Source organism: Balaenoptera ricei, chromosome 20 (assembly GCF_028023285.1).
Source record: "Balaenoptera ricei isolate mBalRic1 chromosome 20, mBalRic1.hap2, whole genome shotgun sequence".
NCBI classification, from domain to species: Eukaryota; Metazoa; Chordata; class Mammalia; order Artiodactyla; family Balaenopteridae; genus Balaenoptera; species Balaenoptera ricei.
Window position 1 is genome coordinate 9,003,337 of NC_082658.1, and position 22,324 is coordinate 9,025,660.

A 22,324-nucleotide genomic window follows, 5' to 3' on the forward strand; every position below is an offset into this window, starting at 1 on the left:
TCCTCGAATCTCAGAGGAGACCCCCGTGTGCTGTCTAAACCCTTGCCTTGGGGGCTGAGAGAGGAAGGTCGCCCGGAGAAGTGCCCTTCTAGGAGGAGGGGTGCTTAATGCATGCCACGTGCTGCCTCTGAGGTCAGATGGGACGGAGGAACTGGAGGCTGGCCATGAGGATTGTTTCAAGAGGTCGGTTTTAATGGTGAAATGAGCAGAAGCCAGATAGCAAAGGTTAAGAAGTGAGTGGGTGGTGGGAAGGTGGAAGCCGCAGTGTAGACCAACTGTTAAGAGGCTGGATTGTTCAGAGAGGAAGAAAGCAAGCCTACAGTGGAGGAGGGAGCTGGGCCAAAGGAAGGGGGCTGGCCTTCTTTTTGAGATGAGGGGCAGCCTGAACGTTCTCCTAGTTCAAGTTGAGAAGGAACTGGAAAAAAGAAAGATGTCAACCCAATGTGACAACTAGCCCCTGCAAGCATTGCTCTGCTGCAGAGAGAAGCTGTGCGGTAGGGCCCTCTCTGCCCCGCGCATGCCGGGGCCTTCGCTCTGGGGCTTTGGGGGTTACCCCCAGGGACGGTGGGGGCTTGTGTGTGTGTGCCAGCACCTCTCTGAGGTCTGCCTGCCTCTAGGCACGGGGCTCCCCACCCCCCCACCCCTGGGGGCATGTGGCTGCGCATGCTCCCTGCCCACTTCAGCCCCCAGACCCACACTTCCAACCCACCCAGCCCTTCCCCTGTGCCCCTGTGGGGGGAGCCCAGCGAGCTGCCCACAGAGGAGAGGGAGGGATATTTTTCTTGGCAGTTGACAGGAAGCATCTGCTGCGTCCCGTGGGGGTCTGCCCGGGGTGGGTTGGAAGAGAGTTGGCAAGTGGGCTGAGCTTTGTGCTCACCACCGGGCTTCGGGCTTGGCAGGAGGAACGTTTGGGACCTGGGAACTGGGGTGGGGGGGGCGGTATGTGTGTGCGTGTGTGTGTGCGTGAGTGTGAGTGTGCGTGAGACAGGGAGGGAGGGAGGGAGGATGCAGTGTAACCACTTCCTCCCCTTCCGCTGCTGCTGCATGCTAGAGCAACCGTCTCGGGCATCACGTGAGTGCCCCTGTCCTGCAGGGCGGGTGACTCCCACAGAGGCTGCTATGCTCTTCACCCAGTTGGCCCAGCTGGAGGTGGGAGCCCCGACTCTCTCTCTGTGGCTTCCAGAGTAGGACCCTGCTGCAGGACAGCTGATCAGTGCTGCCGCCCCTGGCGACCCTTCTGTTGGGGGTTCCCCGGGGGGGATGGTGGGCTCTGCTCATGGGCAGGTGGAAACGGCCCACAGCATCCTTGTCCAGGACACCATGGGACCCCCCTCTCCACTGCACGTCACCTGGTGCCCAGCGAGGGGAGCTTCCTTAGTTTTGTGGGGGTGAGTCCAACTCCCTCCCCAAAAACCTGACTTACACCCCATCGGGTCTGGGAAGGGTCCCGCTCATGGATGCACGGCCTGGAGCAAGTTCCCTCCAGCTCTGAGTGTTTGTTTCTTCATCCTAACTTATACGGGTCGAGTTCCAGACTGCAGGGCTGTATGAGTTTCCTGTGGCTGCTATAACAAATTACCACACGCTCAGTGGCTTAAAACAATAGAATTTATTCTCTGGCAGTTCTGTAGGTCAGAAGTCTGAAATCAGGGTCACTGGGCTAAGTCAAGGTGTCAACAGGGCTGGTTCCATCTGGAGACTCCAGGGGAGAGTCTGTCCTCACTTCCTCCAGCTGCTGGTGGCTGCTGGCACTCCTTGGCTTGTGGCCGCATCACTCCACTCTCTGCCTCCATCATCACACGGTCATCTTCTCTGTATTCTTCAATTTTCCCTCTGTGTCCCTCTCATAAGGACCCTTGTGATTATGTTTGGGGCCCACCCAGATAATCGGGATAATCTCTGTATCTCACAATCCTTCATCACCTCTGCAGCGTCCGTCCTGCCATGTAAGGTAACATTCACAGGTTCCAGGAAGAGGGGGCATGATTCAGCCTCCCCCAGGGCTCCTGATTTGTCTCAGGGCTCTTCTGGTTTTAAGGTCTAAAACAGGAGAAGAAACTGGCTCAAGTGAAAAAAGGACACGTTAAATTCTTTTCTCTTTAATCTACCATGAACATATTCACATTGTTGTGCAACCATCACCAGTACCGAGTTCCAGAACATTTTCATCACCTCAAAAGGAAACCGCATATCCATGAAGCAGTCACTCCCCAGCCACGCCTGCCCCCACCTTAGCAACCACTGCTTTCTGTTTCTATAGTTTTTTTTTTTTTAATATTATTTATTTATTTATTTATTTTCGGCTGTGTTGGGTCTTCGTTTCTGTGCGTGGGCTTTCTCTAGTTGTGGCGAGTGGGGGCCACTCTTCATCGCGGTGCGCGGGCCTCTCACTATCACGGCCTCTCTTGCTGCGGAGCACAGGCTCCAGACGCGCAGGCTCAGTAGTTGTGGCTCACGGGCCCAGCTGCTCCACGGCATGTGGGATCTTCCCAGACCAGGGCTCGAACCCGTGTCCCCTGCATTGGCAGGCAGATTCTCAACCACTGCGCCACCAGGGAAGCCCTATAGATTGTTTTTTAATCACTGTAATTCCGTGTGACTTTGAAGTAAATAAAAAGAAGCATGTTGAGGTACTTAGGGGAGGCCGGTGCCTAGATGCCTGTGCACAGGACGAGCAGGAGTTGCAGTAGCTTGGGTGTCTGGAAGGGATCCTGGCTCCACGCTCCCGGGGAAGTTCCAACAGCCCAGCTCACTCTTGAGCCGCTGCTTTTGAGTCAGGGGCGCATCCTGGCCTGAGCACCTGTGAGCCAGGTAAGTGAGGGAACCCTGGAAAGGGGTGGGTTGACAGTCGCAGGAACCGACATCTTTGGAACCGTCTGACGGATGCTTAGCACACATCTGGCAAAGTGATTTCTGAGGAGAAGCTCTGTTCTTTCTGATGGTCGAATCTGAGAGTAATGTCCCCATACGTTCCCAGCAAGGGGACACTGTGATGTAGGGATCAGTGGCCTCAACAGTATCTCACAGTAGACGCTGCTGTGTGTCCTGTACCACCCCCCACGTGGCTGCATGCACGGTGCTAAAAATGATGCAGACAGACCGCTCCCCGAGGATCTGGCGTCACCTCAGGATGCAATTGAGGGTATTGAGAGCTGCACTGTCCAGGACAGTAGCCACTGGCCACGTGTGGCTACTGACCACTTGAAATGTGACCAGTCCAAATCGAGAGGTGCTGTACGTATAAAACGCACGCTAGGTTTTGGTACGGGAAGAAAAAAGAATGTCAATATCTCAAACGTTTTTATGTTGATTCCATGTTGGGTTGATGATATTTTAGCTCTTTAGGTTAAGTAAAATGCTTTAAAATTAACGTCACCGGTTTCTTCTTACGTTTTTTTTTACTGTGGCTACTAGAAACTTTAAAGTTATGTCTGTGGCTGGCCCGTCAGTGGACGGCCTTCCGTTTCGGCCGGAGGATTGGATGGGCAGCCGTACAGGCGTCAGGCTGCTCTCTCTAGATGCCGAGTGTGTGCTGAGCAGCAGTGGGTTCTGAGCGGTTCCGGGGGGGCAGATGTTCAGTGTTGGAAAAGCCCCTGGACTGGGGGCTTGTCAGGCGCAGGGATTCCCTCTCCTGTACTCTGGGGGCCGCCGTCAGTGACAAGTGAGGGAAAGGTACAAGAGGAGCTTGTCACGTGTACAAAGCACCCAGGCCGCCTCCTGGGCCAGAGATCTGGGGGTTGGGGGAGACGGCGGGCAGGGCGAGGGGTGGGCTTGGAGAGCAGCTGGTTGGCGCCCAGGAAGGGGTGGTGGGCCCTGGGAGTGGACTCTGGGGCCAGAAAGCTGGGGGACAGAGTGAGGCCAGAGGCGAGAAGGAGGCTCCAAGGGGAGCGCTGGGGGGCAAGGAGGCTGCCAGGGCAGGCGTGGAGTGGAGGCTCTGTGTTAATTAACCCTGACACCTGGCCTGGCCTCCTTTGTGCTGGTTCCTGGAGCTGCTTTTTAGGGCCCAGTGATGAGGGCCCAGCCAAGTGGGCAGGGGTGTCAGCAGGGGCTGGGCCTTCCCCACTCTCTGCCTAGGATGTATTTTTTGAGTGGCTGCCCATCCTGTTTCTGGACACACATCCCACTTTAATTCTTGCAGCTGGAATTGATTACACCCATTTTACAGATGGGGAAGGTCCAGGCCAGCAGATGTTGAGTAGTGGGCCAAAACTAGTTCTAGTGAAGGGGCCTCCATCTCGTTTTGACTCTGAGGCCCATGTCTCGGATCCACCACGGCCTCCCGCCCACTGAGGTGGCCACTGAGATGCGAAAGAGGGCTCCGGACATGCATTCCCTCCCGCGGACAATCCCCAGGCTCTGGCCAAGTGCCTGGAGACCCATGGCAGCAGCTCTCCATGGCCACTCCACATGAGGGTGTGGAAGGGTGTGGGACACAGCCCCCTGAAGCCTTTGTGGCAAACCCCAAGACCTCGGAGGCCTTTGGGGAGCAAGTTGGCTGTCAGGGGTGGGAGTGGCCGCTGCTGGGGAGAGCTGCCTGCTGAGGGACATGGTGGTGGACGTGGTCAGCCTGCCCATGTGGCTGGTGGGGCGGGTGCCCCGGGGCCTTGCCCACCCACCACGCGGGGGCATTGGGGAACGGGAAACCCTGGGTGTGGCCTGGCCCACGAGGGCCGGGCTGGAGGTCTTTATCCCGGAGGCAGGAGGATGGGCTGGCTGGTGTCACTGGCCTAAGACAGCCTTGCCAGGTGTCACTCAGGCTCTTGTGCCCTTGAACTAACCACTCCCTGCCCCAGGAAGACCCCCACACCGGCCCCCAGCAGCTCTCTCCTCCTGTGGGAGGCGGCCTGAGCGTAGTCAGCCCCGCCTGTGCCTGGGAGTGACTCACTCCCTCGGGGTCAGAGGTCATGACACAGGATGGATCTGGCCGATCCCAGCGTCCAGGCCCAGGCCCAACAGGGTCGCTCCCAAGCTCCCTCCTCTGGGGACCACCTAGCCCATCCCCTGAGGGGGTCTCGGCACTTCCCAGGGGCTTGCAGGGAGGGGAGAGAGGAGGAGACTCCGTGACTCATTCCCAGGCCCTTAGGGGCTGGAGAAGCAGGAGCCGGATCGGAATCGGAGTTCGGAGGCTCCAGGAAGAAGAAAGAGCTCTGGGTGAGCTGGCCACCACCTCTGGCTCCCCAGCCCCTGCCCGTTCCTCTCTTCTCCCTCCCGGGGTCACTGCCACCACCGCACACACAGCAGGGCTGGCTGTGCTCCCACCCGCAGCTGCCAGGAAGCCTGGACCTCCTGGGGAGGGCGGCCTGTCATCCGAGCTGCTAGGGGTCAGGACCAGGTGGGGGTTGCACCTGGCAAAGAGGGAGCGAGGGCGGGGCGGCGGGGAGAGAGGGTGCCTGTGGGCAGCGTCAGATCCTTGGCGTCGCCCTGAACGGACGGGCTGGGAAAGGAGGGCAGCCTCGCTGGCTGTCCAGGTGAGCCTCTTTCCTTCTCTCTCTTTCCCCGACTTCTTCCCCGGGGACCATGTCACTCCTTTTGGGGGTGACTCAGGCTGGCTTGGGAACTGGGCTCCTTGGCATTTCCTAGGCACCCGGGGTGGGGGTGATTGCTGGGGCCGCCCCTTCTCTCCGCCTGCCCCCCCTCCCTCCGCAGCCCCTCGCCCTGCCCCCTCCGCAGGGAGGCCGTCGCGGTCCCTCCCTACCTCGGCCCGCGCTCTGGGAGGCTCCTTGTTCCTCGGCCACAAAGCCTCTTTGATCCTCTGCTCGGCTCCGAGCCATGTGACCCGGTGGGCGGGCCGCGCTCTCAGGCGGCCAGCGCAGCCCGACTCAGCTGCTGGGTGAGTCCTCGCTCCCTTTGTTCCCTCCAGCCTCGCACCGCTTGCAGGGGCCCCTCAGGTGGTCCGGCTGCCCGGCAGCCCCCTCGAGGGCCGGGCGGGAGCGGCGCCTCCCCGGGGGCCCCCGGGTCCAGCCCCCCGGCCGGCGGGACAGCCCCCGGGCCCCAGGAGCGGGACGGTGGGATCTCGGTCTTCACTCGGGGCCCAGATTTTCGGCCGCGGAGCAGAAGAGAAGGGCTTTGTGTGCCACAGCCGTGTCTCTGTAAATATTTGGCCAGCTACCCGAGTGGTTAAGTCCTTCTCGGCCAGGAGTTTCTTGGAGCCCATTTCCCTTTCGCAAGGGGCTTCCCTGACTTCCAGGAGGGCTGGGAAGATCTGCGGATTGGCCACCGCTGCCTCTTAAAATCGTCCCGTCCAGATGGTCAGCCGTTAGGGGTAGGCGGCTCCGAGGACCTGCTGGAGATTAGTTTCAACAGACGCTAGAAATGCCGGAATCAGAGATCTTGCGGCCGGCATTGCGATCTGGGGAGTTTCTGCTGCAGCTTGTCTGGAATCCTGGGAGGTGTTTGGGATGTGCGCGATGTTCCTGGGAGCGGGCCGGGGGGCGGTGGAGGGGTGGCGGTGCCGGGGGCTGGAATGCGAGTGCTTTGCTGGAGGATGGAGCGAGGGCGTCCACCACGTCGTCACGCCGTGCTGAGGAGCAGGGGTGAGGAAGCGGCTTCTCGGGGACGTGCCTTCCAAGGGGCTTTCCGGCCCGGCCAAGAAGTTGGGAGAACCCCCAGACTCAAATCCCACAGCCAGCCCGGCACGTCACCCTAGGCGCCAAAGCTGGAGGGCCGAGGTGCTTCACAGGCAGTGCCATGTGCTCTGAAACTTCATCCCAAACGTCCCCTGGGTGTTGACTCAGCTTCCAGGCTGCTGTCCTTCATCCTTGTCTCCCTCCTTTTCTTCTGCGGTGAAATCTGCTGGCATTTTTGTCCGAGGTTTGGGGAAGCATCTCTGCTCACCAAAGAGACGTTTGAAATTCCTTTCCTGGAGAAAAATGTGCTGCCCAGCAGCGGTCCGTACAGCGGGTTTCTGGTCCGTACAGCGGGTTTCTGGTCCGTACAGCGGGTTTCTGGTCCGTACAGCGGGTTTCTGGTCCGTACAGCGGGTTTCTGGTCCGTACAGCGGGTTTCTGGTCCGTGGGGACAGCACCCTCGTTGGGATTCAGTTTGGATCCCGCATGGGAAAACCTGTTGGGAAGGAGGGAGAAAAAGGCCCTGTGTCCTCATAATTGTGTGTGCTTCCCCCCCCCCTTCATTCATTGTTGTTTTGCCTTGAAACTTAGGGCCTTTTACACAAATGTCATTTCTCTTTGGCAACCCGGGGGCTCCTTTTCAGGAAATAGAAAGAAGAACAAGTTTGTTTAACCATCTGGGGGTGGGGAGCCAGCATCCACATGAGGCCTCTTTGGAAAGGGCGGATTCCCACCTCTCTCCCCTTGGGTCTCTTCTGGGTGAAGACATGGCTGGGGAAGGAGGCCGCTTCTGTGGCTGAACTCTCTTTACGCCCGTCTCGGGGGGACCTGCGTGGTCGCTGACCCTCGCCCACCCCTCCCGGGCGTCCCTGCCGCCCCCATCATTTCCGGGTTGTGGCACCTGCAGTACTATTGGGTCTACTGGTTTGTGTCTGCGTTTCCGCCAGACTCCGCTCCTCGTGGCCGGCGCTGTGTTCGGGATGCCGTCTGGTTCAGCTGGCGCGTGGGGAGGATCGGGGCCCCGGGCATTCGGAGATGGAGGAGACAGAGCCCTGTTCTGATGGGAAGGGGAGGAGCCAAAAGGCAGAACACAGCCAGCGCTGTCATTGGGCCCCACCAACCCCAAGCCTTGTGGGGCCCATGGGGTTACCCCCTGAGTGCCGGGCCCAGTGGCCCAGGCCTCCAGGATGGGGTTCACAAGGGCTTTCACCCCAGAAGCCCTGAACACGTTAGGGTAACCAGGGTCCCTAGGCCGCCTTGCCTCCCCACCTCCTCCCTGATCCCCCGGGCCACCGTGCCCACGCCACTTCCTGTTGTGTCACCACCAGCCTGAGCTGCTCTGGTCAGATAGGGCAGCTTTGCAGAAAAGAGGTTTCCTAGGGGCTGAGATGCATTCGGCAGAAGGAGAGACCCCCACCAGCCTGGAGCAGTGCCAGCTTCCTACGGTGTCAAAGGTCTCTAGGCTGTTTTAGGAAGCCTGTTACCCCCTGCACGGTTCACTCTTGGGCTGGCTTTCCCATACCACCAACAGCTCTGGGCTCCCTCACTTACCCATTGGCCATGTAAGTGTGTAGGAAGGAGAACTTTATTTTAGCGTGTGAGGGTGAGGACAGACGCTTGCAGGCCACCACACGTCCCTGGCTAGGGTCCTCTCAGTGGCCTTCTACACCTGCTGTTCCTGCCCATCCCTCTCTTCAGCCCTCCTCTCCCCAACCTTGGTCTAGACCACTGATACCACTGGGCTTCAGAAAGATGCGGGGTTGGATGTGGCCTGGTGCTGAGGTCCCGGTGGCCCAGCTCCTCACAGGAGGGGCGTCTCGGGGAAGATGACTCCAGCAGAAGTCATAGCCCTTGGCTGGAACTCTCTTCCCAGACTTCTGCCTTCCAGCACCGGGCTTTGATTTGTTCACTGAGTGCCAGCCTGGCTCCTGGGACAGGTAGGGACCTGTTCTCAGAAGCTCAGTGGAGCCCTCTGACGCCTTCCCAGGAGCGCTCCTGAGGTGGCAGCCGGGCACAGCCAGCTCCGAGGGCGAGCTTGCTGGGTGAGCAGGCTGGGGGCCCAGCGACGGTGCAGGTCTAATCACAGCCAGGAGGGCGCCTTGCCCCACCTGGCGAGCCCTCCAGCCTGCCCACCTCCCAGCGGGCTCACCAGGAGCCCTGTTTGGGGCTGGCAGAGGTGGCGGGTGGAACATCTCGCCCTGGGCGTGGGTGGATGGGCGGGGTTCAAACCTGCCACTCTCTTCTCTTTTTATCTGTGTCCTGTGGAGAAGGGCTGAATCCCGAGAGGCCCACGGAGCTTTGATTCCAACTCTGCAGGGGCCTGGGTGGCCACTTGTCCTCATCTGGACTCACCGGTCCACCTTCAGAGCAGAGTTAATAATCAGCTCGTGGGAGCAACTTCACCCCACCCACCCTTCTGGGGTGCGGGGCTGGGCCTCGGTTTGGAGGGAGGGGCGGCTCAGCGCAAAGGTCCTGAAAGATGAAGATGAACCCGTTTGCTCACTCCTCTCTTCCTGGCCGTTCCAGCTTAAATGCAATTTTTTTAACCCTTTAATCTGGGTTTGGTAGCCGGATCATAGCAGAAGCACCAAGTTTCTTGTCGCTCTCCTGAAGCTGGGGGTGGGGTGAAAGGTCAGCTCCTGAGCACCCAGGCCGCCCTCGGAAGCTCCGGGTTGGGGTTCAGTCACCGACGCTGACCCCCACAGGGAAGGAGGTCCACCAGCTGCTGGGGTGCCCCTCCCTCTGTTCCTTTGCGCCTGGTGTGCGGCACCCCCTTCTGGGGCCATGTCCCCCCAGAGGGAATGCCAGCCCCTGTCCTGCTCTGTGAGTGCCAGGCACCGAGTGCCCAGTGAGGCGGTCACTCCCGTGGCACTGGAAGAGCGTCCTTGCTGGTGTCCCTGGTGGAATGTGCCCGTACCTCCTCCAGCCTCCCAGATCCTTATCGCTTATCTTATCTCCCAGGCCTGTCACCAGGCCTGTCACCGGGCTCTGACAGCAGATAAGGTTTTCCTTTCCTGGGAGCAGGAAAGTGAGTTTCCCTCCTGCGTGGAGGACATCCCACACCAGGTGGGGACGTCCGCGTCCTGTCTGTGTGTCCTTTCCCTGGACTGTTCTTGGTCTTGGTGGCGGCCTGGACGCCCCAGGTGCTTGCTCAGTTGCTGTCGGAATGGATGCACGCACCGCGTGGTTGCAGCGTTTCATCTTTTGTCCAAATACTCTTGTGGTTTCTGTGAGACAAGCTCGAGAGAGCCTTATAAGAACAGACATTTGTTTTGCTCTCTTCATACAAGCTCTCCTTGGAGGCTTTTTTTTTTTTTTTTTTTTTAAAGAAAAAGGACCAAAGAACAGCATTTCTTCCATGATTTGAATACATTCTCCTGGGGCAGGGGACTGGACCAGATGACCCCAGGCTTGCCCCCATGCTCTGGTGCTGGGGGAGCCGTAGGGGAGTGAGGACAGGATCCCAGTCTTTTGTTCCTCGTCTGCCGGGAACAGAGGAAGAGCTGCCCGTTGCTGGGGGTCAGTTGTGGGTCCCGGAGACAAACGGCCGCTGGACAGAGGCCCCGTTGAGTCAGAGGGAGAATCGTTGTTGACTGTAGCTTGGGGGTCGGTGGGGGCCAAGGATGGGCAGGGGGTGCAGAGGGCGGAGGGGGTGTCGCAGCCCCCATGGGGGAGCAAGTGGGCGATGCACCACCTCTTGGCCTCACTCATCTGCCCCCAGCCCTGCGGTGACGGAGGGCACACAGCAGAGGCACTGCGGCCACTTTGCAAACCGCATGCTCTGCTGATGTCACTCTGGTCACCCCGGTGGCTTTGCAGTCAGCCTGCCAGGCCCCGAACCCCACAACCAGCTCTGTCCTCCAACCACGGTTTACTCTGGGCCAGGTGCCCGGGGCTCCCAGTCTTAATGTCGAGGAGTTTCATTGAAGCGACCTTTGTCACCAACTGCTGGAGCTGCCTCCCTCCCTCCCCACGTGACGGAGGTGGGGACCAAGGCCGAGGCGAACGGTAGGTCGGGACGTGTCCACGACAAAATGTCATCCTCCCGGACTTTTCCTCGTGGGAAAAAGAACACGTTTTACGAGACTTTTGTTTGCCGTTGGTTTAAGTGTAGTTGTTTAAAAAGTGGGAAGACAGAAGGATCTCCACTGTGTCACCTGCTGCCTGGGAGGTGCTGAGGGCAGGTGGGAAGGGGCCTTTCCGTCGTCTCTGGGCTCTGGCCGCTTGCCGTCCACCCCGCCTCCACGGCCACCCTCCGGGGCTGGAGTGCTGGTGAGGAGCGCGGTCGGGGCAGAGGAGGGGACCCCGGGGGGTGTGGGGCTGCGTGTCCAGGTGGCAGCGGGGGGAGGGCCGATGGGGCAGCTTCTGCTCAAATCGCTCACCTCCGGCAGGGCCACCCCGGCACGGCACCCGCTCGGCAGATGCCCGCCTCCTGCTTCCCTGGCACAGAGTTCCTCAGCTGTCCTTTTCCATCTTCCCAAAGTCTTGCCTGTCTCCCCAGCGTCCTCCAGGGCTCCCTGTGGAACTGGATGGCCTGGTCCCGTCTCCCCGAGGCTCCTGGGACGCCCCCCTCCCCCCGTGCACCAGCGGCCACCTCTGTCCCCATTCACTCATTCACTCCCTCGTGCGTTCATCCACCAGTGCTTTTGGGGGCATCTGCTCAAGTCCTGAGCGGAAGAGGTGCCACCGTGCTTGGGCGCCAGGCCCCCCGTGGGCCACGGAGGGAAGGACAGGAGACCTCTGTGTGCACCTCAGTTTCTGCATTCAGCCTGAGGCCACTTCGTCGGGTTGTGGGGAGACGTGTGAGCTGGGCATGGGGGGTTGGTCCTCCGGTTTTGTGGGGTGGGTGGAGGTGAGGCAAACCCCCCTCCGTGGGTGCCCCCTGAGCCGGCTCCCCGTGGGGCTCTCCGAGGACGGCTGGGGAATAAAGAGCTGATTCACACCACGGGGCACCCGGAGACCCGAGTGCGAAAGTTATAATTAAAGTTGCTCTTGAGCAACCCAGAGGCCCGTCTCCCTCTGCGGCCCGTGCCAACCCTGTAAAAGTGGGACTGAACTGAATTCCCTCTAGTTGTGGCTTGTTTGGCATCCTTAGGGTTTGGGATGGGGAGGGAGAGGACTTGGGCTTCTAGCAGATTTGGGGTGGGTCCTACCAAGAGGGCCCAGGAAATCCGGCAGCGGCCCCCCAGCAGCTCCGGCTCCCCCCATCAATTCCTCCGGGCCTGCGCTGAAGATGCTGACCAGACTCAGCCCCTGACCAGTCCGGCGGGGCTGCAGGTGGGTGCCGGACCTGAGTCCTGCTGCGGCGGCCGCTGCACCCCGCTGGTTCAGGTATGTGGAAGGGGTCTGAGTGGGTGTCTTGGGAAGCAAAGGTTTTCCCCTCTTGTCCCTCCTGCCCAGGGATTCAGGATGAGCCAAGTTCAACCTTTCTGATTGCTGACGGGCTGTGTTTTTATTTCCGCTTCTCCCTCCTTTCAGGGTGAGGTTTACGGCTTCCTTCTATAAAAGGGCCCTGCTCCCAGGTCATTCTGTGACTTGACAGGTTCCAGCCCATGACACTGAGGGCCCTTTTTAAAAATTCACGTTGAGTCCTTATGAGCATTGGTGGTGCGAGAAGGAGGCTGGGCAGGTATAGAGGTCACCAAAGTCACCGGGCTGAGGAGCCACCCACCTCCCCTGGGCTGCAGAATTGTAAGGGGGTGCCTTGCAGGCCAGATGCTGGGTCAGTGCTGGGGGTTGGCCGTGGACCAGAGGACACAGTCCCTGCTCTGGTTCCCTGGGGAGCTCAGTCGCCAGCCTTCTTGTTGTTGATAATAGCTTTATTGAGAAATAATTCACTTTCCAGAAAATCCACTCTTTTAAAGTGTACAGTTCAGTGGTTTTTGTATATTCACAAGGTTAGGCAACCATCACCACTAATTCCAGAATATTTTTATCACCCCTCAAAGAGATCCATTAGCAGTAGCTTTCCATTCCCAACTCCCTGCTCCCAGCCCCTGGCAACCATGAATCTGCTTTCTGTCTCCATGAATTTGCCTATTCTAGGTATTTTATAGAAGTGGAATCATATAGCAGGTGGCCTTTTCTGTCTGGCTTCTTTCACGTAGTGTAATGTTTTCAAGGTTCATCCATATGTAACACGTCCATGCTCCATTTCTGTTTATGACGGAATAGTATTCCATTTTATGGCTGCATCACATTCTGTTTATCCATTCATCAATTGATGGGCCTTTGGGCTGTGTCCGCTTTGTAGCTCTTTTGAATCACGCTGCAGTGAGCATTGGTGTCCAGGTTTGGGTGTGGACATGTGTGTTCATTTCTCTTGGGGAATTGCAGGGTCACTTGGGAAAGCTTGGCTCACCAGCACTGAGTCGGGGGTGCCCTGTTGGTCCCTCGGGCCCCACCCCCAGTGGCTGTGAGCATCTCGCATATCATGTCTCGAATCTGTGTCTCTGTGCAATTTGCTGGGGGCTGTTTTGTTTTCACTGTGAGTCCAGGGCCAAGCTCCGTGGAACAGGGTGAATTGACGTGGAATCAATGCATGGATGAGTTGGGGGCGGGGGGCAGGAGCAGAGGAGCCCGTTGGGTCTGCAGCTGGGGCCTGTCGCTGACTTCTAGTTTCCTTTGCCTGCATGGGGCCCAGAACAAGGCAGAAAGGGGAAATGGAAGGCTTGTGTGTCCTCTCCCAGGGAGACAGGGAAGCGTGCAGCAGTGAGCTAGTCGCAGTGTGAGAGGAAGTGGGTGGATGGAAGGAGTGGGTGGGTTTGGCGTACCCTCCCCCAGGGGGACGTGCCCCTCTCCCCACCAGCCTTGGCCCCGAGCGGGGGTGGGGGGGAGGCGTTTCCTTCCTGGGAGGGTGGAAATGTGGGGTGGGGGGCTGCCTCTGGGATCCAAGGCGGGGGTGAGGGTGGCCGCAGTCCTCCCAGATCTGCAGGAGCTACATGCTACAGCGTTTCTGGACTGTTCTGTGCATCACACGCAGAAAAGTTAAGCTGTAGAGAGAATGCATGTCGGTTGTCTTTTTAAACCACCGCACAAGTGCAGCCGGGAAAGGCCCACCCCTGCACGCGTCTGGGCGCCCGCTGTGTCCACTCTCAGCGTCGCCGCCCGGCAGCGCGCTGGGGAGGGCCCACTGGCGCGGTCTCGCGAAGGCGGCAGCGCGGCCAGGCTCCCTCCCTCCTCCTCTGGGCCCTCCCCGCCCGGCAGCTGGAGGGACCTCTGCTTCTCACCAGTTCTCAGGCAGAAATTACCATATGAATGTGGCTCCTTCCCGGAGCCGGCGGCTGGGGAGACCTGGGAGGGGACAGGCTCCCACCCTCGGGGGCCTCCCGGTTCTGTGCTGACCGTGGCACAGATCGATCCGGTGGAAGACGCCGGGCATTTTCGATCCACAGTAGGTCCCCTCTGGATGCGGAGGGTGCGGGGGGTGGGTTGGGGTCTGCCTGCGGGCAGGGCAGAGCCTGCTGGGTCCCAGCAAGTGTGGGAGGCCCCGGGGACAGGCGTGCTCCCTCCTTTAACTTTCGTCTCAACTTGTAAGAGAACGTGTTGTTACCGTAGCTCTTGTTATTTTGGTCTGATGTCAAAAGGCTCAGCTAATTACAGCAGGAAATGTAGACTCTAAGGAAGGATGTGAGGACGAGGATCGGGAAGGATAAAGCAAATCTGAGCGCTCTGTAAACTGTAAAGTGCTGTGCACAGACCAGCCCAAGGGTCAGCCCTCCTCTGATGGCCCAGCCCGGTCCCTACTTGTGTCTCGATGAATACCCTTTGGCAGTTGACCAAATCACTCTTAAGTTTGGGCTGGTGATATGTCACATTTAACTGCTGGACAGCAAATTAATGGACACCTAGTGACTGGAAGCCTGGCCACTCCACGTAGGGGACCCACGGCTCGCCACAGCACCGGCCAGGCAGGCCAGGCCAGCTGCAGCACGGGTGCAGCGTGCCTGAGGTTTCAGAGTTAGCACAGAGCCCAGGGTGGGTCCAGGTGTTCGGACCTGAGCCCCCTGCACACCAGCCCTGCCTGCCTCAAGCTTCTGGGAGAGACCCCACGTGCCTTGAAGCCCCAGTTAGGGGTGGGTGAGGAAGGCGGTAGGGATTAGGGACCACCCGGTCTCCCCGCCCCAGTGGGCGCCCCCATCCCCCCACTGACTGTTTCCTGAGCGAAATGTCCTGAATGGGCAGGAGCTGTCCCAGGATGTCCATCCATCCTTCCGCCGAGGTGCTTTGTGGCTGCAGGACGATGGAAACCGGAAATTGTTCACATCTCATTCACACGCTGCCACACACTGAAGGCCGAACGAGGGGGAAGCCCATGGGAAAGGATGCAGGCCAGCACTGCGGGAACCTCGCAGAGGGGCCAGGGCGGGAGAGGCGCCCCCTGGATCGACCCGGGAGCAGTGGCCGGCCCCGCGATGCTCTGGGAAGAGAGGAGGGCAGGAGGAAAGGGCAGTGAGCTCACCTTCCATTCATTCATTCATTCATTCATTCATTCAACATCTTACTTACTGGGCGCTTGGATGTGTAAGGTTTTGTGAGCAGCAAAGGAGACAGACCCAGGCGTTCAGCAGAGGAAGACAAAATCTGCAATTACACGTTGTGCGCAGGGCCACTCCGGAAGAGAACCACGGGACCCAACGGCAGTCCCCCTGAGCAGTGCTGAGGGAGAACCTCTCTCAGGAACCTTGTTTGAGCCGCAGAAAGGAGCCAGGGAGACGGTGCACATATCAAAACTGGAGAGGTGGGCGTGTGCTTGTATTTTATTAACAGATGCTTAGAGCATTTACAGTGCCAGGCACTATTCTCTGTGCTTTGTAAATATCTCGTTTGGTCCTCATCGTACTCTTACGAGGCAAGTATTGTTATCCCATTTCACACATAAGAAAATTGAGACACAGAGAGGTTAAGTTACTTGCTCAGGGTCACACAGGGAGTCTGGGATGGAACAGGATCCGAGCCCCAGGATTCTGGGGCCCCGGGATCTCGTGTTTTCCCAGGTGCAGGGAGAACTAGTTAGGGTTTCGAGCCAGGGGAATGGTGCGATTAATTTGTTTTAAACAGGCCTTCCTGGTGCTTTGAGAAGGATGGACTGCGGGGGAGGGCAGTTGATGGCGATGGTTTGGATTGTGGGAGCCGTGGAGGGAGGGAGGCAGGGCGACTGCCTGCAGACGTGTTGGATTCGGATTGATAGGACTTTGGGGTGGATGATTGGATCTGGGGAGATGGAAGGGGGGGGGACCAAGGCTGGCCCCTGGATTTCTAGCTGTCATAAATGGATGCATGGAGATGCCATTACTCACAGGGGCGGGGGGGTGCGGTGGGGAGGGTAGGCTCGAGGTCCAGAGTTCAGTCTGGGGCATGTTCAGTGGGAGACATCTAGACTTCACTAGGGCAGGGGCCACAGATACCCAGTTCTGGACAGGGGGCCTGCCATAGTGGGACATCTCTGCTGAGTCATCAGTGCCCGTCAGGTTGGCACTGGTGTATGAATCTGGACAGAGTTTGGCATTCGATGCCCAGAGCATGGGCGAAATCACTGGGGAGGGTGTCCAGCTGGGACCAGACCTGGTTCTATAGGTGGAGGAGAAGCCAGCGAGACGGCTGAGAACCAATAGCCAGAGACAGCGGAGAATCAGCAGAGGAAAAGCTGGGCCGTCAGGGGCTGCATCCCTGCGAGTTGGGGTGAGGGGTGACCCCTGTGCGTTTGCTCTTCAGAGGATGGGCGGCTCCATCTGGTCAGAGCCCCAAGTCCAGAGGTACACCCAAGCTTCATGCACAGTGGGGGCATGCAGGGGCCGCAGGAAGCTGGGCCCTTCCTGCTTCGCTCTGGTGTCCGACCTGCATGGGGCTCAGGGCTGTCTGTGCACCCTGCCCGCAGCCAGCTTCTCCCCCGGGCAGTGTTTCAAGGATGATGAACGTGTCTCCCAAGGGGTGGCCAGGCGGATGTGTGTGTCTCTGAGGCTGCTTGGATAGGCGGGCCATCCATCCGCATCCTCACCTCAGAGAGTGTTTGAAGTCGTGGCTTAGGGTGTGTCCTAAGATTTCACAGGCCTGCTCTGGCGCATCCGCTCCCCTGAGTGGCCCCCTTGGGAGAACAGGGGCTCAAGGTTGTGTGGGGCGGGGAGCAGTGGGGTCTTTCCGATAGGCAGGGCTCTGAGCAGCCCTGCGGGCAGGTGGGCACAGTCTAGGTGGGCCGTCTGCAGAGCGCACACGGAGGGAGCCATGTAAGGGGCCTTGCAGGTGCCCAGGCCATGAGCACACTGCTTCCTGACCTGCTGCCCGGAGTTGGCAGGGCGGGGCGGGGTGGGGAGGGGGGAACATGACTCCAGCTTCCCCAGCTCACATCAGCCCGGAGCTGGGGCTGCCATTGGATGGCTGACATCGTTCTAAATGGTCCAGAGCTGCTGACCCTTCATTTCTTCCCCCCCAACCTTCCCAGACCCTCCAGCCAGTGGTACGAAGTGTCCTGCCTCCTTAAGGGGTCATTGGTCAGGCTTCCACTCCTGTCCCAGGAATTCCCCCCTCCCCGCTTGTCCCCCTCCCTGGCCCTGCCTTCAGCCTCTGCCTCTCTGAAGGGACCAGGGCAGGGGGAGACCTTAGGCAGCATCCCGGAGCCTGAGTGGACGGATCTGCATAAGAGAAGGGCATTGCTTGATACCTTTGAGGGGAAAAGCTCTTTTCCTGCTTAGCTCCTGGCAGCGGGACGCCCTGTTGCACCCCAGAGACCCCTGTCTAGTTCATGTTATTTTAAATGATCTCATCCGTTGCAGGAGGTGGAGCCCCCAGCGCCCCCAGCCTCCCCAGCCACGGAGCTCTGGTGTGCATCTACTGACAGTCCTGCTGATAGCAGAGGGGGCTGGGGGCGGGACGCTCTGCCCCTCCCCCGCTTAGGGGGACATCCCTGATAAGAGGAAATTCCACCCTGTGACAAATGGCTACTTTCCACCCATCAGAGGGGGAAGATCTTTTCTTTCTCTCTTTAACTTGGCAAGCATTTGCCAAGAATTAACGGAGGAATCTCTCTGTGGCCGGCTGCTTTGGACGCGGTGGGCGGGCTGGCCAGGGCCGGATTCTGGGTTTGCCTTGGGGCAGGGGCCCATCATGCTGGAAGGTTCCCTGGGGTGGGAGGCGGCTCGGGGCCACATTCCCTGATCCTGCGAGGTGAGTGGGCGGTGGAACAGGAAATGAAAGATAAATCCCTTGACACAGGAAGTCGGAGGCCTCTTCCCTGGCCTTCACCGCAACATCAATTCTGCAGAGGCCGCTTTTTAGGAAGTGAATGGGACGGAGTGCAGGTTGGAGCCTGCTCTGACCAAAGATTGATGTCTCAATAGGCCGCTGAGCCCGAGTGAGGAGCTCAGCTGGAAGAGGAGGCGGGAGGCGGGCTGGAAATGAGAGAACAGAAGGGGCCTCTTCCAGAAGGGGGGGCGGGCTCAGAGTTGGATGCCGTCCAAATCTGGCTCTAACGACCGACGCCAATTGAAACCGTGTTGGCAGAAATGAAGAGCTTCTTGAGATTCTTTCCTAGACAAAAGAGAAGAAGTTTGCTTCAAAGGATTTGGCGAGAGAAAAGGGCAGCCAGTAAGAGTGGAGAACAACCCCCTCCAGGACTTTGGGGCGCCCTGGGCCCCTGAATGAATAGAGTCGGGTGAGGATGGCGCTGTTCCTGCCGTGACCTCTCCCAGGTCCCGCAAAGGGCGCAGGGTCGTGGGAACTCTTTCCACCCAATCTCTCCTCATACAGAAACCGTAAAACTGCAGTTTCATTTTGGGTCTCCTCTTGGGAAAGAGCAGGGGCTCCAACGGGGAGAGATGCAGCCCTTGCATTTGCCAACCCTGTCTTTCTCTGGAGAGGCCTTCACCTTTGTGCTGGATTTCTAAGCTGGGTTTCAGGCCAGAGGGCAAAGTCTCAGATTTCTGGCCTCACGCTTACTGATGAGGCGGGGAGACGCTTCCTGCCCTGTACAAAGTGTGAAGTGTAATTCGATTTGGAATTAGTTATCAAATTAGATGAGCCATGTGCACTTTAAAAATTCATGCCTTGATCCCTGCCTGCACAAATTTGCAGAATTTGGTCGTTTATATTCAGTGTTTCCATCTTTAGAAGGGAACAGGAAGTTCCCCTGTGACATTTATGGGGAGTTTGTAGTGGCTTGGCTAGGTTAACGGGGACACAAGGAAAAGCGGAATCCAGTAAATGGGAAAAGATTCTGTTTCAAAGCCCTGCAGAGAATGGCACCCCTTACATCCCTGCCCGGCCCCTCCCCCCGACCCCCCGCAGCTTCCTCCTCGGGCTCAGGGATGGAGACCAGCTGTTCATAGCCTCTTTTCCCGCCTTTGATCATTTTAAAAATTATTTATTATTTATTATTATTATTAAAAAAATGTTTTTTTTTGACTGTGCCATGTGGCTTGTGGGATCTTAGTTCCTTGACCAGGGATCAAACTCATGCCCCCTGCAGTGGAAGCTCAGAGTCCTAACCAGTGGACTGCCACGGGATTCCCTGATTTTTTTTTTTTAATAAATTTATTTATTTATTTACTTATTTATTTTTGGCTGCATTGGGTCTTCATTGCTGCGTGCAGCCTTTCTCTAGTTGCGGTGAGCGGGGGCTACTCTTCGTTGCAGTGTGCGGGCTTCTCATTGTGGTGGCTTCTCTTGTCGCGTAGCCCGGGCTCTAGGCACATGGGCTTCAGTGATTGTGGCTCGTGGGCTCTGGAGTACAGGCTCAGTAGTTGTGGCGCACGGGCTTAGTTGCTCCGTGGCATGTGGGATCTTCCCGAACCAGGGCTCGAACCTGTGTCTCCTGCATTGGCAGGTGGGTTCTTAACCACTGCGCCACCAAGGAAGTCCCTCCCTGATCATTTTTTTAAACTCTTTCTCACCCTTCTCTCACCATGGAGCCCAGAAAATCTTTGCATGTTGAGAAGTTCAATTCAGAGATAATGTGATTAAATTCTAAGTTCTCATTAGACCAAATTAGTTTCATCAAGAAAGCTAGGGGTTCTTTGATGAACCCCCCCAGATTGTCCAAATTTATTTGCATGTGTATTTTTTTTTTAGGGAGAGTGTCCTTACCTTTCAACAGCTTCTAAAAGAGGTTTGTGATATATACACAAAAATCCTGAATTGCTGTGCCAGACTGGGTTCCTTGCATGTAAGGGACTACTGTGAATCTGCCTGGAAGTTTTAGGCTAATAAACATTTGAATAAATGAACTTCATGTTCCTATGTGCCACCACTGTTTTCATTCAGACTGATTTTAAGCCTATAGTGTCTTCTTTTTATTTGTTACTAAGTAATAGGTACTCAATAAATATTTGTTGAATTAATCATCGTTGTGGTCCTGGTCCACCAGGACCCCAGGATCTTTTTCAACCATTATCGTTTATAGCAATTTTTAAAAATTGAAGTATTGTTGATGTACAATATTACATAAATTACAGGTGTACAATATAGTGATTCAGTTTTTAAAGGTTATACTCCATTTATAGTCATAAAATATTGGCTATATTCCCTGTGTTGTACAATATATCCTTGTAGCTTATTTTATATGTAAGAGTTTGTACCTCTTAATCCCCTACCCCTATCTTGTCCCTCCCCCTTCCTTCTCCCCACTGGTAACCACTGGTTTCTTCTCTATATCTGTATCTGCTTCTTTTTTCTTATAGTCACTAGTTTGTTGTATATTTAGATTCCATGTTTAAGTGATATCATACATTATTTGTCTTTCTCTGTCTGACTTATTTCACTTAACATAATACCCTCCAAGTCCATCCATGTTGTTGCAAATGGCAAAATTTCGTTCTTTTTTGTGACTGAGTAGTATTCCATTGTGTGTGTGTGTGTGTGTGTGTGTGTGTGTACACACATACATATGCACCACATCTTCTTTACCCATTCACTTGTTAATGGACACTTAGGTTGCTTCCATATCTTGGCAGTTGTAAATAATGCTGCTACGAACATTGGGGTGTATGTATCTTTTTGAATTAGTGTTTTTGATTTTTTCAGATATATACCCAGGAGTGGAATTGCTGGGTCATATGATAGTTCTATTTTTAGTTTTTCAAGAAACCTCCACACTGTTTTCCACAGTGGCTGCACCAGTTTACATTCCCATGAACAGTGTATGAGGGTTCCCTTTTCTCCACATCCTCTCCAGCATTCGTTATTTGTGTTCCTTTTGATGATAGCTATTCTGACAGGTGTGAGATGGTATCTCATTGTGGTTTTGATTTGCATTTCCCTGATGATTAGTGATGTTGAGCATCTTTTCCTCTGCCTGTTGGCCATCTGCATTTCCTCTTTGGAAAAATGTCTACTTAGTTCTTCTGCCCATTTTTTAATCAGGTTTTTTTTTTTTAATGTTGAATTGTATGAGCTGTTTGTATATGTTGGATATTAATCCCTTATATGTCATTATCATTTGCAAATATTTTCTCCCATACAGTAGATTATCTTTTCATTTTTTTGATGGTTTCCTTTGCTGTGCAAAAGCTTTTAAGTTTGATTAGGTCTCATTTGTTTACTTTTGCTTTATTTCCTTTACTTTAGGAGACAAATCCAAAAAAACATTGCTACCATTTATGTCAAAGAACGTTTGGCCTATGTTTTCCTCTAGGAGTTTTATGGTTTCTGGTCTTTTAGGCCCTTAATCCATTTTGAGTCATTTTTGTATATGGTGTGAGAGAATATTCTAATTTCATTCTTTTACATGTAACTGTCCAGTTTTCCCAGCACCACTTATTGAAGAGACTCTATACCCCATTGTATATTCTTGCCTCCCTTGTTGTAGATTAATTGACCATAAGTGTGTGGGTTTATTTCTGGGCTCTCTATTCTGTTCCATTGATCTATGTGTCTGTTTTTATGTCAGTATGGTACTGCTTTGATGACTGTAGCTTTGTAGTATAGTCTGAAGTCAAGGAGTGTGATTCCTCCAGCTCTGTTCTTCTTTCTCAAGATTGTTCTTATAGCCATATCTCTGACATCTTCTCCAGGGCAGTTTCTTCTCCAAGGTCCACCCGCCTCTGTACATGTGTCTGGTTTCCAGTCCCATCGCTGTCCTGTTCTCTTTCGTTCACCCGCATCTCCTGAGCTGGTTAATAACAGTGTCTCTGTCAACTTAGTCCCTTGTATGAGAAGTGGGGAGTCGTCTTTGAGGCCCCTGTGGGTTTTGTCAGTTCTAGTTGGGGCCTCGTGGAGGTGGAGGTTTAGGATGAGGATGGACATTTTGACATCTGCTTGGCATCGATCCACCTGGAACCTCTGGCTGGGGCACCAGGTGTGTGGGCCTCTGATGTGCCAGGGTTTGCCTTCATCAGCACTGGTGTCTTGGGGGAGCTGTAGGTAACCCCGAGAGGGCCCTGGAATCCTGGACCCTGTGCTGAGCCTGGCGGCTGGCGTTGAAGAGCTTGACCCGCCAGGCTTGGCCTGCAGGCTCCTTTTCTCAGGAGTTCATGGAGACTAAGATGCTAATGCACTCAACAGGCCTGTCCAGGCGGCTGGGTGGGATTCCCTCCCGGCAGCTCCTGGGGAGAGCACCCAAAGGAGGGAGGGGCTGGAGCCCTGAGGCCTCAGAGCGCTTACCCCAGCATCTGGCACTTTCTGGGTCTTTGCTGTAGGAAACCTATACTTCTTTTAGCCTTTTCTTGGCCTGTGGAGTCACCCTGCCTGCCATTCACTAGCTCTGTGACCAGAATAAGTGACAAAAGCACTGTAGGCCTCAGTTTCCTCATCTGTGAAATGGGGAAACT

General features: G+C 56.2%; 1 protein-coding gene across 9 annotated transcripts in view; it reads left to right on the top strand.

Annotated features, from left to right (window-relative positions):
• The window catches only part of SEPTIN9 (septin 9), a 195,344-nt gene that overhangs the window by 150,215 nt on the left and 22,805 nt on the right, over positions 1-22,324 (top strand). The window contains exon 1 of one of the 9 annotated variants that reach the window (XM_059908655.1): positions 5,131-5,151. The exons of 7 other annotated variants lie outside the window; for them this stretch is intronic. The gene's annotated coding sequence lies outside the window, so the exon portion shown is untranslated. Of the gene's footprint in view, positions 1-5,130; positions 5,152-5,753; positions 5,831-22,324 lie in introns of those variants that run through there. One more of the 9 variants, XM_059908654.1, reaches the window with a different exon arrangement.